Genomic DNA, 13,269 nt, shown 5'->3' with positions numbered 1-13,269 from the left:
ACCAAATTCACAGCTTCATTATTAGGTTTTGCAATCAAATTAGAAACTTAAAAAATAAAATAAGTAAAGTAAATAAGTAATAACCCTAAGTCCCTAACCTCACAAGTCACAACTCACAAGAGAGAGGCAGACGGGCGACGACAGTGAGCAGGCGATAGTCGAGAGAGGCAGCCGCAGACGGCAGTCAATGGTCGAGAGAGGCAGAGAGCGAGAGCCGATTGTGTCAACTGCCGATTGCGATTGCGATTTCGATTCGTGAATCGTGAACTAAATCGATTTCTGTTGGGAGTTCTGTGAGGCGAGAGCGAGAGGCGGGAGCGAGGGAGTGAGCCGTGAGGGAGGTTGATGGACGAATGGAAACGGCAATATTCATAGGCCCAATTGAAAACTGAACACATATATATACACATTACGCTTTATGATTTGATGCCGGTTTATGCTGTCCTGGGCCGTCGCCCTCTGGTCCTATGGCCAGGGCCGGCCTTGGTAGATGTGAGTTCTGGTGCCTCTATATATGCGAAACAAAACTTAAGAATCAAATCTATTTCTACATTAAATGTTTTGCTTTATATGTATACTTGGTGCACTCTTATTTATTGTTTATGTTTGTCTCTAAATTGGCTCTGAATGTTGGTGGTTATGATTGAAGAACATGAAGAAATGAATGTGAAGCCTGTCAAACTAAACAAAAAGAACAAGAAAAAAAGATAAGGTACATGTTTCTTTTCCATTCTTATCATTGTTATTAATTAGGATTTGCTAATAAGCTACATACTCTGAAAGTCATCAAATGCTTTTTTTTTGCAGCAATCTCAGCACTCTACTACCATATAGACAAGATTGAACCCGAGATTAAATGTTCATGTTGGACAAAATCAAAATCTGAGATGGGTAAATGTGGACAAAATCGAACCTGAGATAGGTCTGGGCAGACACAGAGACGACGAAGACGTGGCGGGAGACGTGGTCTACGGGAATGCGATGGGGGCCGAATGGGGGTGACCGTAATGCAATTGGGGCAAGGGTGATGGTTTCGATCGTGTTTAGTTGATTTATTAATTAGGTTTTAATTTTTTAACTTTTTTAAATTTTAATTTTTACCATCCATGAAGGTTACAAATCATTTTTCTTGACAAGAAGATGCTGTTTAATAGGTTTCAAAAAATTGTAAAAAATTATTTGTTAAAAGAAAGGATTCAAATACTTGCATGAAGGTTACAAATTATTTTTCTTGACAAGAAGATACTATTTAATAGGTTTCAAAAAAATTGTAAAATTTTATTTGTTAAAAGAACAGGATTCAAATACTTGTTCTTAAGGGTGTGTGTCACTTTACCTTTCGGATGGATATGCAAGAAGTTAGAATCTTACCTCGTACATGACACGGCAAAGACAAAAAATCTTACTCGATAAGTGAAGAAAAAGATCCTTACTGGTAAGCCTTTATGGCTAAAAAAATGTTTACCAACAATCTATTTTAGTTACTAATTGTTACCTTATAATGTAAGGTTATGTTTGACAAACGAGCTGATAAGCTAGCTGATGACTGGTAACCTAACTTTTTGTTGATAATAAGTGTAAAAATATGAAGTTGGTTCAAAATTGTGAATAATTTTTATAAGTGTTAGAAGTCTGAAGACTTGATATCAAAGTTAATTAAGAGTTCGGGCATAACTCTGAGTGAATGGTTCCAGAGTTCAACATTAAGTCTGAACTAATGTTTCCAGAGAATAGAAGTGAAGAAAAAGACTAAGTGTTAAAGTCTTCAGAATTCTTATATGTAAAAGTATTGTAAAATGTTCAAGTGTTGAAGACTAGAGACCTGATGAAGACAAACAAAAGATAGACAATGACGAACAAGAGATGCCTAACCTAATGATTACCCACCGATGAAGAGTCCGTCTGGTCTATGAACAGAGCCTCTCTGGAACCCTTTCTGGTCTTTAGATGTTGATGAAATGCTTAAGTCATCAGTTTTTGTCCAGTCAGCTCATGCCTAACAAACTGACACATGGAGGCTCTTAATTGGACATGCCATCTAGAGACAGTTATTCAACTTTACATATGGTAGGTTGTGATTCGTCAGTCCCTTGACTTTGTTCTCTAGAAGGTTATAAATAGTTGTTCAAAGGTGACACTCTACCGCTGAGTGACCGCTCATGGCCTATTTGGGTCGTGTTATAAACACCCTGGCTATGTTCTAGGGGGATCATACTTGTTGGTAGCGGCTTCAAAAAACAACCTAATGCTTCATCTCATGCATGATCTTTTCAGAGCATGGGTTCATGGATTTACAAATGCTGCCCCAAGCAATCCAGTGGTGCATGTGCTCAACTCCAATTTAAGCCTTTATGAAAGTGGGCTACCTTATTTATTCAAGCCTAAACTAGGAATGGTATTCTGACTTTATTGGATCAAATAAGAACCTAAGCCTTCTACTAGTTTTGACAGACTAAGCTCTATAAATCCCAAGAGCTAATCCAATATCACCTACTCAACTTTGATTACTATTGTGTGTAATTCATTTCAATTTGCATTCGAAGTTTCTCTCTATCAATATCAACGAAGATGATGATGACTTCCAACTGTTCTTGTTGTTCTTGATCATTCATAGTTGTTCATGTATTCCTGATGACCAAGGAATAGATTATCTTCCTCAACATACTAATTTTCTTACATTTATTCATAGATTGAGAGATCTGGAATCTCACATATACTTAATCAATCTGATCATAGTTACTTCTCAAGATTGAAGATTAAAGTCAAGTAGGCCACGTGTAAGATGTATCTTTAATAATCTTCAAACGATCTCCCCTTTGATTAGGAATACTTTTCAGCATGTGAATAATCTTCCCTTTTAAAGAACATCAAACTCTTTACAGAAAGGATCTACACATTCACCCCCCCTTGAACATTGCAGCACAATAATCTTCAGCGATTATCATCAATTATCCGTCAACTCCTTTCAAACTTGAATATCTTCCCCGATCTTCAGAAATGACTCAGAAAATCTTCATTCGTTTGCGATAATAACTCTCCCTTATGATGAAAATAAGGAGCATTTACATCATACTTCGAAATGAATTATCTTTGATAAATACCGTCAATTCATAGAAACATAAGCAAATCTTTTCAAATTTGCTTACATAATCTTTTCAGATTATGAAGGCGAAGGAAATAACCAGATTCAACTTATGAACTTACTTTCAATCGATTAGAATTATTGGCCTGTGAATATAACGTATATATTCATTACAACGAATGTACTTCATATATGAGACTTTTTGATGTTCAACTCACCAGGACTTCCATTCAATCATTGATAGCTTTAAAAAGAGTATCTATGAATGTTATGACAGAATAACAAATATTCTGTAAATTTGTGCAGTGTAGAAATAATAAAGCAACGAATGCTTTAGTTTAAGCTCAAAAAAATAAACAGTGTGGGCTACACAAATTTATCAGACTCGAATGTAATAAAAAATACCTGAAGGGGGGACATATATCCTTCTTTTTCCATATCAATTATCTTCAAATGAGAAATCGATAGATAATAAGCTGGGTGCCCCAAGTGTTAATGAAACACTTATCTTTTGAGAGATAAATGAGTATCTGGTGGGGTTATGGTAAGGGTTGGCCTGAACTTTGCCTTTTTCAATATTAGCCTCAAAAGAGATGAGAACTAATAGATTGTGTGGTTGCCCAAATTATAGTAGATAGAACAAGATTCTTTTAATCTTTTAATTCTGATCACAACACTTATCAATTCTTTTAGCTCATACTAACTACCCCTCTCATTTTCATTTAAGCTCAGCACACAAACCTATTTTGCATTTAAGCTCACTCAGATATGGTTGTCCTCTTAGGTAGGTCTTTCAATTCTGACAGTCCATAGTGGTATTTTTGCTAAGCTCTCAGTCTATCCTAAAAAATATGTAAGCTCATTTGATCACAAACAATTGATCAAAAATTTTATTGCGATAATGCACATTTGATTAGATGAAAATTAATCAAAAAAAAATGTAGCAATTAATCACATGACCAATTAAACAGGAATGATATACAAAACAGATTATTCAAGAAAAATAGGGAGAAATGAACGAAGATCTATAAGAACAAATTTACATATAAAGATTCAAAGAATTAAGAAATGTGTATCAATGAAAGAATTATTTACAAAATAAGCTCAGAAAACAAAGTTGAATACTAATGAGTGTATTATCACCGAAAATGATTTTTCATTTTAGAGACGTGATAATAATGGTTTGAAGAACAACTGAATCAAGTATTGGAGTTATGGTTGAAGAGAAAAATACACAAGTGTAGTCTCAAGGAAATACCCGTTCAGAGATGATACTCGTTCCAAAAAATAAAAATAAAAATCATTTAAAATTGTAGTTATTAGAAATGAAAAACATTAAAGATCAAAGAAGTGGTTTGAACATTCTAGAAAACAATTTTATACACATAGAAGTTGTCCTTCTTCTATGCATATTCAGAAAAAGTTAAGAAAGATATACCTGATAATGATGATGGATCAGATATGTATGAAATGATGATGAGCTCCCCCTTGATGATACAACTCAAAACTTGTTAGGATTGAAAATCAGTATAAAATTGCATTTGTCTTGAAAGTTAAATATTGTCTATAATTGTAAAAGTCATCGTGTTTGACTTTTCTTAGGCAGGTTTGACTTTGACTTGTGTTTAGATGTTTGACCCTATAAATAGGGTAAGTCTTTGTAATTCTAAGAAAGAGAGCTCATTTGTAAAACACATTACGTAATAGAGAGTTTGACTGAGTATTGAATGTTTGACTTTCTCTCTCAAAGTATATCTTGTGTTCTTGAAGATAAATCATAGATCTGCCATTGTTATGAAGATGTATGAAGATTGATCATTGAAGAGGGACACACAGTTGGTATCAAAGCAATGTGTGCAAGAGATCAGAAGAATAAATCAGATTTTGAAGATTATTTTCTGAAAAAAAATTTGTTTGTTCTTCGTATTCCTATTTTTTTCTTTAAGTTAGATCCATTTTTTTAAAAATCTTGTGTTTTTTAGTTTAAATCGTGATCAAAATGCTCGGAATTGAATTGTGAATCTTTGTTATTCACAAACTTTTGTGATTTGATCATTCTATTTCAAGATTTGATCGTTTTTGTGTTTTTAAATTTTTTTGTGTTCTTAACTTTTTCTTAAAAAATCGGTGTTTTGATCCATTTTTTTCAATTTCTTTTGTTGTTTGTGTGTTTTTTTGTTATTTTTTTAAGTCCATCCGGATTAGGCCCAAAGATTGTTAAAACCCATTGAGTATTCCACTACTTCATCGTACAGAACTTATATGGAGACTTGATCGGTTTGTTTATCGCTTGATTCATCGCCTGAGTTTATACTAAATCGCTCTTCTTGTTCAGGTCGCTCAATCTAAATCGATCAACAAGCTTGACAGGATATCTAAATCGTTCGATTGGGATGATCGGAGTCTAAATCGCATAAATCAAAAGACATGTGCGGATTAGTGTCTGGATAGATAAATCGCTTGGTAAATCGATCAAGGCTTCATCGGATTTCATCTACATCGATCAACTCCTTAGCCAGTTTCAAGGAGACTTCATCGCACAAGAACAACCGGATGTCTAAATCGCTCGGCATATCTCCTACAACTTCAATCTGACTTCACAAAATCGGATTCGAGGTTAGTTAATTGCTTTGAGCAATTTAACCTTCCATTTTGAGCGGATTTGGTTACTAAGATAGTTAGGTTTAAGCGTATTCGGTCATCTCTTAATTGGATTATTGAGCGATTTAGAACACAGTGGTGACCGGACTTTTGACCGGATTGAGAATCTTGAGCGATATCGCCTATCTCGTGACCGGATACTTGAGCGATTTATTATAAAATCTTGACCGAAGAGTTGAGCGGATAAGTGTCCGGATAGGTAAATCGATTGGCTGTGATTGTTTTGTGAGCGGTTTAAGAAAGAGAGATTGAGCGGACTATTGAGCGGATTAAGACTTTGGTTTGAGTGAATTAGATTTAAGTTTGGGCGATAAAGCTTGAACAGCTTGACCGGACTTCAAAAGGGTTTAACAGGCTACTCGATTTCGAACCATCTCAGACGTGTTTGATTTCTAACAAATCTCTTTCTGTCTTGATCTCCTCAATCGCTCAATAATTTTGATTTTGAATCTGTTGTCGTCCGAAGATCTCAACTCTGTTTGTATGAGTGTATAAATCTGTCAATTGCTTACCTTGTAGCTGATTTGTTTTTGAGTTTTATCGATAAACTTGTGGTCATAGTTGTAATCTTTGATCAATAGATCTTTTGCTTGTTTGCAAAGCATCCTTGTCCTTTGGGAACATTGTGACAGATTTGAAGCAGATTTGAATTAGTTTTTAGTTTTGTTTTGCTGGAGTTGATTGAGTTTGAGGACTGGAGCGGAAGCAGGTAAAATCTGTGTGGAAACCTCCTACCAATTGAAGCTATCTGAGCTGATTAAAAATACTGTTTTGTTAAGCTGTTTCTGTGAATACTGTAGATTTTTGTTTACAGTTTGTGCAGTGAGATACAGCAGGTTAAGGATACTGTGTGTTTGTGGATTTGAGGACTGGAACAGAAGCTATCTAGACATGTTTATATACAGCAGCACATAGATGCAATTTGAGAAGCTGTTTTGAGCTTTTCTGGCTGACTGTTATATAGTTTATTCTATTTGATTTAAACCTTCATCTCTCCAGCTTTTAACTATCATTTGTGAGCTTTTGATAGAGAATCAGGACTGTTCAAGTTTGCAAGCTTAAATCCACAGTTGTAATATACAAATTATGTGTTCAATCATAAGTTGTTGCAATATGTGTAATAGCAATCTGTTTATAATTTGCTGTTTGCGGTTTTGGACAGATTAGCGCACATAATTTGTTTACAAGTTTGTTGTCATTCAGGACAAAGCACAATCAGAAACTGCTAGAGGAAGCTGCACAGATACATATTATTGGTTGTGAATCAAGGATTGTAACAGCTCTTACACGCTACCATTTGATTTGACCAAGAATTTCATTTGGTGTAATCATACTAAGGGATTTTGTTGCGGTTTTAATTAGTTTGTAATTGAGNTCTCTCAAAGTATATCTTGTGTTCTTGAAGATAAATCATAGATCTGCCATTGTTATGAAGATGTATGAAGATTGATCATTGAAGAGGGACACACAATTGGTGTCAAAGCGGAAATACAAGAAATCAAGAGAAGAAATCAACGTTTTTGAAGATTTTTCGAAGATATTTTTTTTCTGGATTTTCTGTGTTCTTCATCTATGTTCTTCGTGTTCTTAATTTTTTTAGTTTGATCCGAATTTTTTTTTAAAATCTTGTGTTTTTTTGTTTAAATCGTGATCAAAATGCTCGGAATTGAATTGTGAATATTTGTTATTCACAAACGTTTGTGATTTGATCATTATATTTCAAGATTTAATCGGTTTTAGTGTTTTTAAAATTTTTCGTGTTCTTAATTTTTTCTTAAAAAATCAGTGTTTTTGATCATTTTTTTGTTAAAATTTCTTTTTGTTTGTGTTTTTGGTTTCTAAACCGCAGGCCCAAATTTCTCTAAGCCCAATCCATCCGATTTGGACTTAGAATCATTTCTCATCTTCAAATAAATCGCAGGTTCAAGAAGCCAAGTCTCTCATTTGTTCATCTATCTGTCCGGAGTTTTTATCGCTCAAGGAATCTGTCGCTCAAGGTTTCATCATAATCCTCAATCTCAAAGGGTTTGATCGGATTAGTTAATCTCTCAACCTTCATTCGAAATTTTCAAGTCTAAATCGCTCAACATGTTTGTTGTTCTATTCGATTTCATCTCATTTCAAGGTTTTCAGTTTGAGCGGATTAAGGTCTATATCGTAGAAGCCTTGACCGAATATGTGTATGGATTTGATCACCTCTTGACCGGATAAGTGTCCGGATAAGTAAATCGATTGATTGTGTGATTGTTTTGTGAGCGATTTAAGCAAAAGACTTGAGTGGACTAATGACCGGATAGGTAAATCGTTTGGCTTAATCGAATTTGCGATTGAGACTTCATTGCTTGAGCGGAGAGTTATCCGCACACATCATGAACGGATACATGAGCGATTTAGGTTTAACCTTTGAGCGGACTAGTGAACAATTTAGGACTTAGTATTTTTAAACATCGAAGTATCCGGTTTAATAAATCGTTCAATTCATCTCACCAGATTCTCAATCGCTCAATCCTAAATCGTAGGTTGTGTTTGACCTAATCGATTTCTAATCTGTTGTGTTTCACTCATTTTGATTGCTCACAGGACATAAATCTGTATTTGAATTGATGCTCTTTGTTTGGTAAATCGCCTGGATATAGCAACTGTTTAACAGGTTCAACTTAGCATTTCCCACAGTTTTTGTATTGTTTACACTCGATTGGTTTACTGCAGTAATCTGTTTGTTGATGTAGTAATATGTTTGTTGATGCAGTAATCTATTTGTTGATGCAGTAAACTGTTTAAGTTGTGTATTGATTGTATTAAGGACTTGATAATATTCAAAGACTGTTGTTTGATCACTTTATCAGATTTGATTTGTTTGCAGCTGTTTGTTCCTGCTGTTTCTTTAAAGATTTGAGGTTGTAAGTTTCTTATGGCCTGAACTTGATGTGTTTTACTGCTGTTTGTATAGTAGGTTTAGGTTTGTATTTTGTGACTGTGTGTTTGTGGATTTGAGGACTCGAACAGAAGCTATCTGGACAGGTTTATGTACAGCAGGTTTAGGTCTGTGCTTTGTGCATTTTAAACAAATGGTGGTGCATTAGTTGCAGCTAATGTTAACCCAGCTAATGTTAACCCAGAAACTGTGGAAAGGCTTCCAACATGTCCAATATTACTCAATGAAGATTCTGATACAACAGTTGTGACAACTTCTTTTCCTGTAACAAACTCAACCACAAGTTTATTGCACAAGCCATACACAGATTTAATTTCTTGCACAGGTTCTGTGTTTGTTATTGGAGTCTTTTTGGTGATCTATTTTCTTGATCGTGCGGTGTGTGGTTTACTGTTAGTTTTGAGCTGTTTAAGAGCAATTTAGTGTGCAGTCTTGATTGTTTTAAAACAGATTTGAAGCTGCTTATTGAACTAGTGCAGTTTTAAAGCTGTTGTTTTGATTCATTGGTCAAGGCACAAGATAATTGGGATTCATATGATTCTCTTGTTCTTGTGAGGTTGAATAATTGTGATTGACAGTGTGGCTGGAAAGTATCAGCTAAGGAGAGGTTTATACAAGAAATTGGAAGCAAGGCTCAGAAATCACTAGCATTTGTTGATCAAACGAGCTGTGCTGGTAACAAGCAAACGAGGGTGAAGAGCATACAGAGTGGAAAGCAAAGGTTTATTTTGTTGCAAGTTTATAAAGGAAGGGTTGATTGGATTGTGAAGTTGCAATTTTCAAGTGGACTTTTGGATAGAAGTTGCAATTCGAGAGCAGATAGAACAATTTTTTTTAAGTTTCACATTTGTATAGTGAAAAGTTACTATGGTTGTTGGCTATTTGATTTGGGCTAGAATCAGTTTTTGGTCTTGAATAATTGATTTGGGCTTATATTTGTTGTATTTTTGGTGTTTAGTTTTAAGTTTTGTTTAGATTGTATTTTTTTGGATCATTTCGTTTATCTGTTTGTGTTTTTAAATTGTTTGAGAATCTTTGAACTGTTTTCTGTCGCGTAAATTGTTTTTCATCAGTTTAAACTGTCTTTGACTGTTTTTAACAGTTCTTAACTGTTTTCAACAGTTTTAACTGTTTTTACTGATTTTTGACAATTTTTCGCTGATTTTCTGTATTCTCATCAGTTTTTGTGTTTTTGTGTTATTCTTTTTTGAGCTTAACTGTTTCTGATTTTCTTTTACTGATTTCACTGCATAGATCCTATAACTAATCAAATTTTTTAATGGCAGATATTCTAAAGGAGATGAGAGAGAAGATTGCTGAGCTGGAAAAGAGCATTGTGAACTATAAAGAGAAATACATAAATATGTACACTAAGAATTATGCTAATGAGGAATATATCAAAGATTTAAAGAAAGATCATAAAAAAGAATGTGAAAGAATCGAGAAGGAATTTCAGTATAAAATTGAAAAACTCGAGAACACTCTCAGCTCTGTAAAAAAAAATTCTGATGAAGATTTGAAGACTTGGAGTAAAACTAATAAATATCTTTTCAATAAACTCAAAGAGGTTAGAAGTACACTTTCAATTGAGAAAAACTCTCCAAGGAATAATACATTAACTGAGAAGGTTCATAAATCTGAAAATGATCTGATCTGATTGAGCTAAGAAAGCTTTTGAATTTAGAGAAGAAAAGATTTTCTGAAATAGAGAAAAGATTTTGTACTGAACGTGAATCTTATGAAAATAAGATTAATTCTCTTGAGCTGAATGCTAAATTTCTTTTAAATCAAATTTCAGATTTTGAACAACTTATCATCTTGGAACGATCCAAGTTTGATAAAAAGAAGAAATAGTATGAAGAAGAATGTCAAAGAACGAATTTGGAATTGTCGGACAACATTATTCAGAAAAGGAAAGAATTAGATGAAGAGAAGAGAGTGTTTATTCTTGAAAAGAAAAACACTGTCAAGAAAAATGCTGCAATTGCCAAAGAGCTTACAGAGAAAAATAAATGGCTTGACATTGCTTCAGAAAATGAGAAGGGAAGTTCAGATGAAGAGAGAAAGAAATTTGAGAAAGAACGGAAATTTTTTGAAAAGACAAAGAAGGAAATAGAAAGTAAGTTTTTGGATACTTCAAAGAAATTGTCTGATCTAAAGACAGACCTTGAAACTAATTGAACGTGAGAACTGAACTGAAAAAGAAATATGATTTAGTTACTGTTGAAAGAGACCAGCTTTTACCAAAAGTCAAAGACTTTTCGTGTGCTAAAAGCCCAACTGGTTCTCAACCACAGTGTAAAACCAGCTTTTATAAATGTTCCTATTCGAACAGTTATTCAAGTAGTCCTAAATCTAATGTTTCTAAGAACTATTCCCATTCTAATCAGTATTATCAAGGGTATGTCATTGGATCACCCAATTACTCTTCAAAGATTAAAAACATTTGGGTTAACAAGTCTGAATTTGTTTTATCTCATACACCTGTTGTTACTAACAATCTTTCTTGCATTGTGAAATCCACTAATGATCTGTTCTCTTAGCTCTCATTCCTTGAATGTAAAAGTATAGAAAAAGTAAAACATCAAGTACTGACAGAAGCTGATCTATCACAGAAGACAACAGAGGAAAATCAACAGAAGAAGCTCAATCGTACAAGATTCAAGTGACAGAACCTCTGTCATCCTTCACAGAGGTTCTGGAAACTTGTCCTCTGCAAAGACCATGCTACAAGTCAAAGACGACAGAACCTCTGTCATGTCTCACAGAGGTTCTGGAAGATTTCCTCTGCGCTCTACAAAATCTCATCCAGCAGAGCCTCTGTGATGTCTCACAGAGGATCTGCAGAAATGTCTTCTGTGTAGATTATCTTTAGCTCATTTTACTTAGGTTTATTAGCTGCTCGTGACTTTCACGTGATCTTGTCTGCAATATGTTTTAGATGAACGGCTTAGATTTAATTGTTTTAGGTCGTGTCAGGAAACGGTTACTTGCTTGTATAAATAGCAGCGTAGGCCTTTGTATTTTGTGTGCTTCCAGAATTGTAATGGTCAATATTTTCAATCTATTGAAAATCTTTTGAAGCTTTTCTCTTCGTGTTATTCAAGTGTTCTTCATCGTGTTCATACCCATTGCTGCTTGTTTGATTATATTACTTTCCGCTGCTTACTCACTGTCAATCCAATCAATCAAGTAAGTATTCAGTACCAAGAACTGAGTTATACGATCNGAAACGAGAGTTAATAGATCAGAAGAGAAAGTTTGAAATGCTCCAGAAGGAGTTAGAAGGTAAACTCTTGGATACTTCAAAGAAATTGTCTGATCTAAAGACAGACCTTGAAACTGAATTGAACATGAGAACTGAACTGAAAAAGAAATATGATTTAGTTACTGTTGAAAGAGACCAGCTTTTACAAACTGCTAGAGGAAGCTGCACAGATACATATTATTGGTTGCGAATCAAGGATTGTAACAGCTCTTACACGCTACCATTTGATTTGACCAAGAATTTCATTTGGTGTAATTATATTAAGGGATTTTGTTGCGGTTTTAATTTGTTTGTAATTGAGTCATATATTCTTCAACTGTTTTGTGGTTTTGTGGTTTTGATTTTGAGTTTTATTTTTTGTTTAGTTTTAATTTTGGATCATTTCATTCGTCTGTTTTAGTTTTTGTGTTTTTAACTGGTTGAGAAAGTTTTGAACTGTTTCCTGTCGCATAAATTGTTTTTCATTAGTTTAAATTGTCTTTGACTATTTTTAACAGTTTTTAACTGTTTTCAACAGTTTTGACTGTTTTTACTGATTTTTGACAGTTTTYCGTCGATTTTTTGTATTCTCATCAGTTTTTGTGTTTTCTGTTATTCCTTTTCGAGCTTAACTGTTTCTGATTTTTTTTACTGATTTCACTGCATAGATCCTATAACTGATCAATTTTTTTAAATGACAGATATTCTAAAGGAGATGAGAGAGAAGATTGTTGAGCTCGAACAGAGCATTGTGAACTATAAAGATTTAACAAGGGATTATATTAAATATATTAAAGATTTGAATCGGGAGCATAAAGAAGAATTAGAAAGAGTTGAGAATGATTCCAAGTATCAGATTAATAAACTTGAAAAATCCTTGGATGATGTCAGAATAGATTGTGAAAAAGAGTTAAAAACATGGAGTAAGTCTAATAAAGATTTGTTTAATAAACTCCAAAAAGTTCAGAATGAACTAAATGCTGAGAGGAACTCTTTTGGGAGGAAAAATACAGAGACTGGGGAGTTTAATGAGAAAATTCATAAACATGAGAATGATTTGATTGAGTTAAGGAAATTATTGGAAATAGAAAAGGAAAAGGTTTTAAAGGCTGAAAAGGTTTTAAATGCTGAAAGGAAAGATACGGAGAAAGAAAAGAAGAGGATTATGGAAGTTGAGGAAAGATTTGATTCTGAACGAAAATCCTTTGAGAATAAGATTAACTCTCTCGAGTTGAACGCAAAGATGCTGTTAAAGCAAATCTCGGATTTTGAGCAKCTTATCATTTTGGAACGAGCCAAGAATGATAAAGAAAAGAAAGACAACTCCGAAGACTGTCAGAGTCA

The 13,269-nt window shown here is 34.0% G+C and overlaps 1 protein-coding gene across 2 annotated transcripts in view; it reads right to left on the bottom strand.

Annotated features, from left to right (window-relative positions):
* Positions 1-346, bottom strand: part of LOC112504369 (pentatricopeptide repeat-containing protein At4g19191, mitochondrial) — a 5,797-nt gene extending 5,451 nt beyond the window's left edge. The window contains exon 1 of one of the 2 annotated variants that reach the window (XM_025108308.1): positions 118-346. The gene's annotated coding sequence lies outside the window, so the exon portion shown is untranslated. Of the gene's footprint in view, positions 1-98 lie in introns of both variants that reach the window. The other variant, XM_025108307.1, reaches the window with a different exon arrangement.
* Positions 347-13,269: the final 12,923 nt, after the last annotated feature.

Source organism: Cynara cardunculus, unplaced genomic scaffold (genome assembly GCF_001531365.2).
Source record: "Cynara cardunculus var. scolymus isolate 2C unplaced genomic scaffold, CcrdV1 Un_Scaffold_5345, whole genome shotgun sequence".
Lineage (NCBI taxonomy): Eukaryota > Viridiplantae > Streptophyta > Magnoliopsida > Asterales > Asteraceae > Cynara > Cynara cardunculus.
This window is presented reverse-complemented; position numbering and strand designations above follow the sequence as displayed.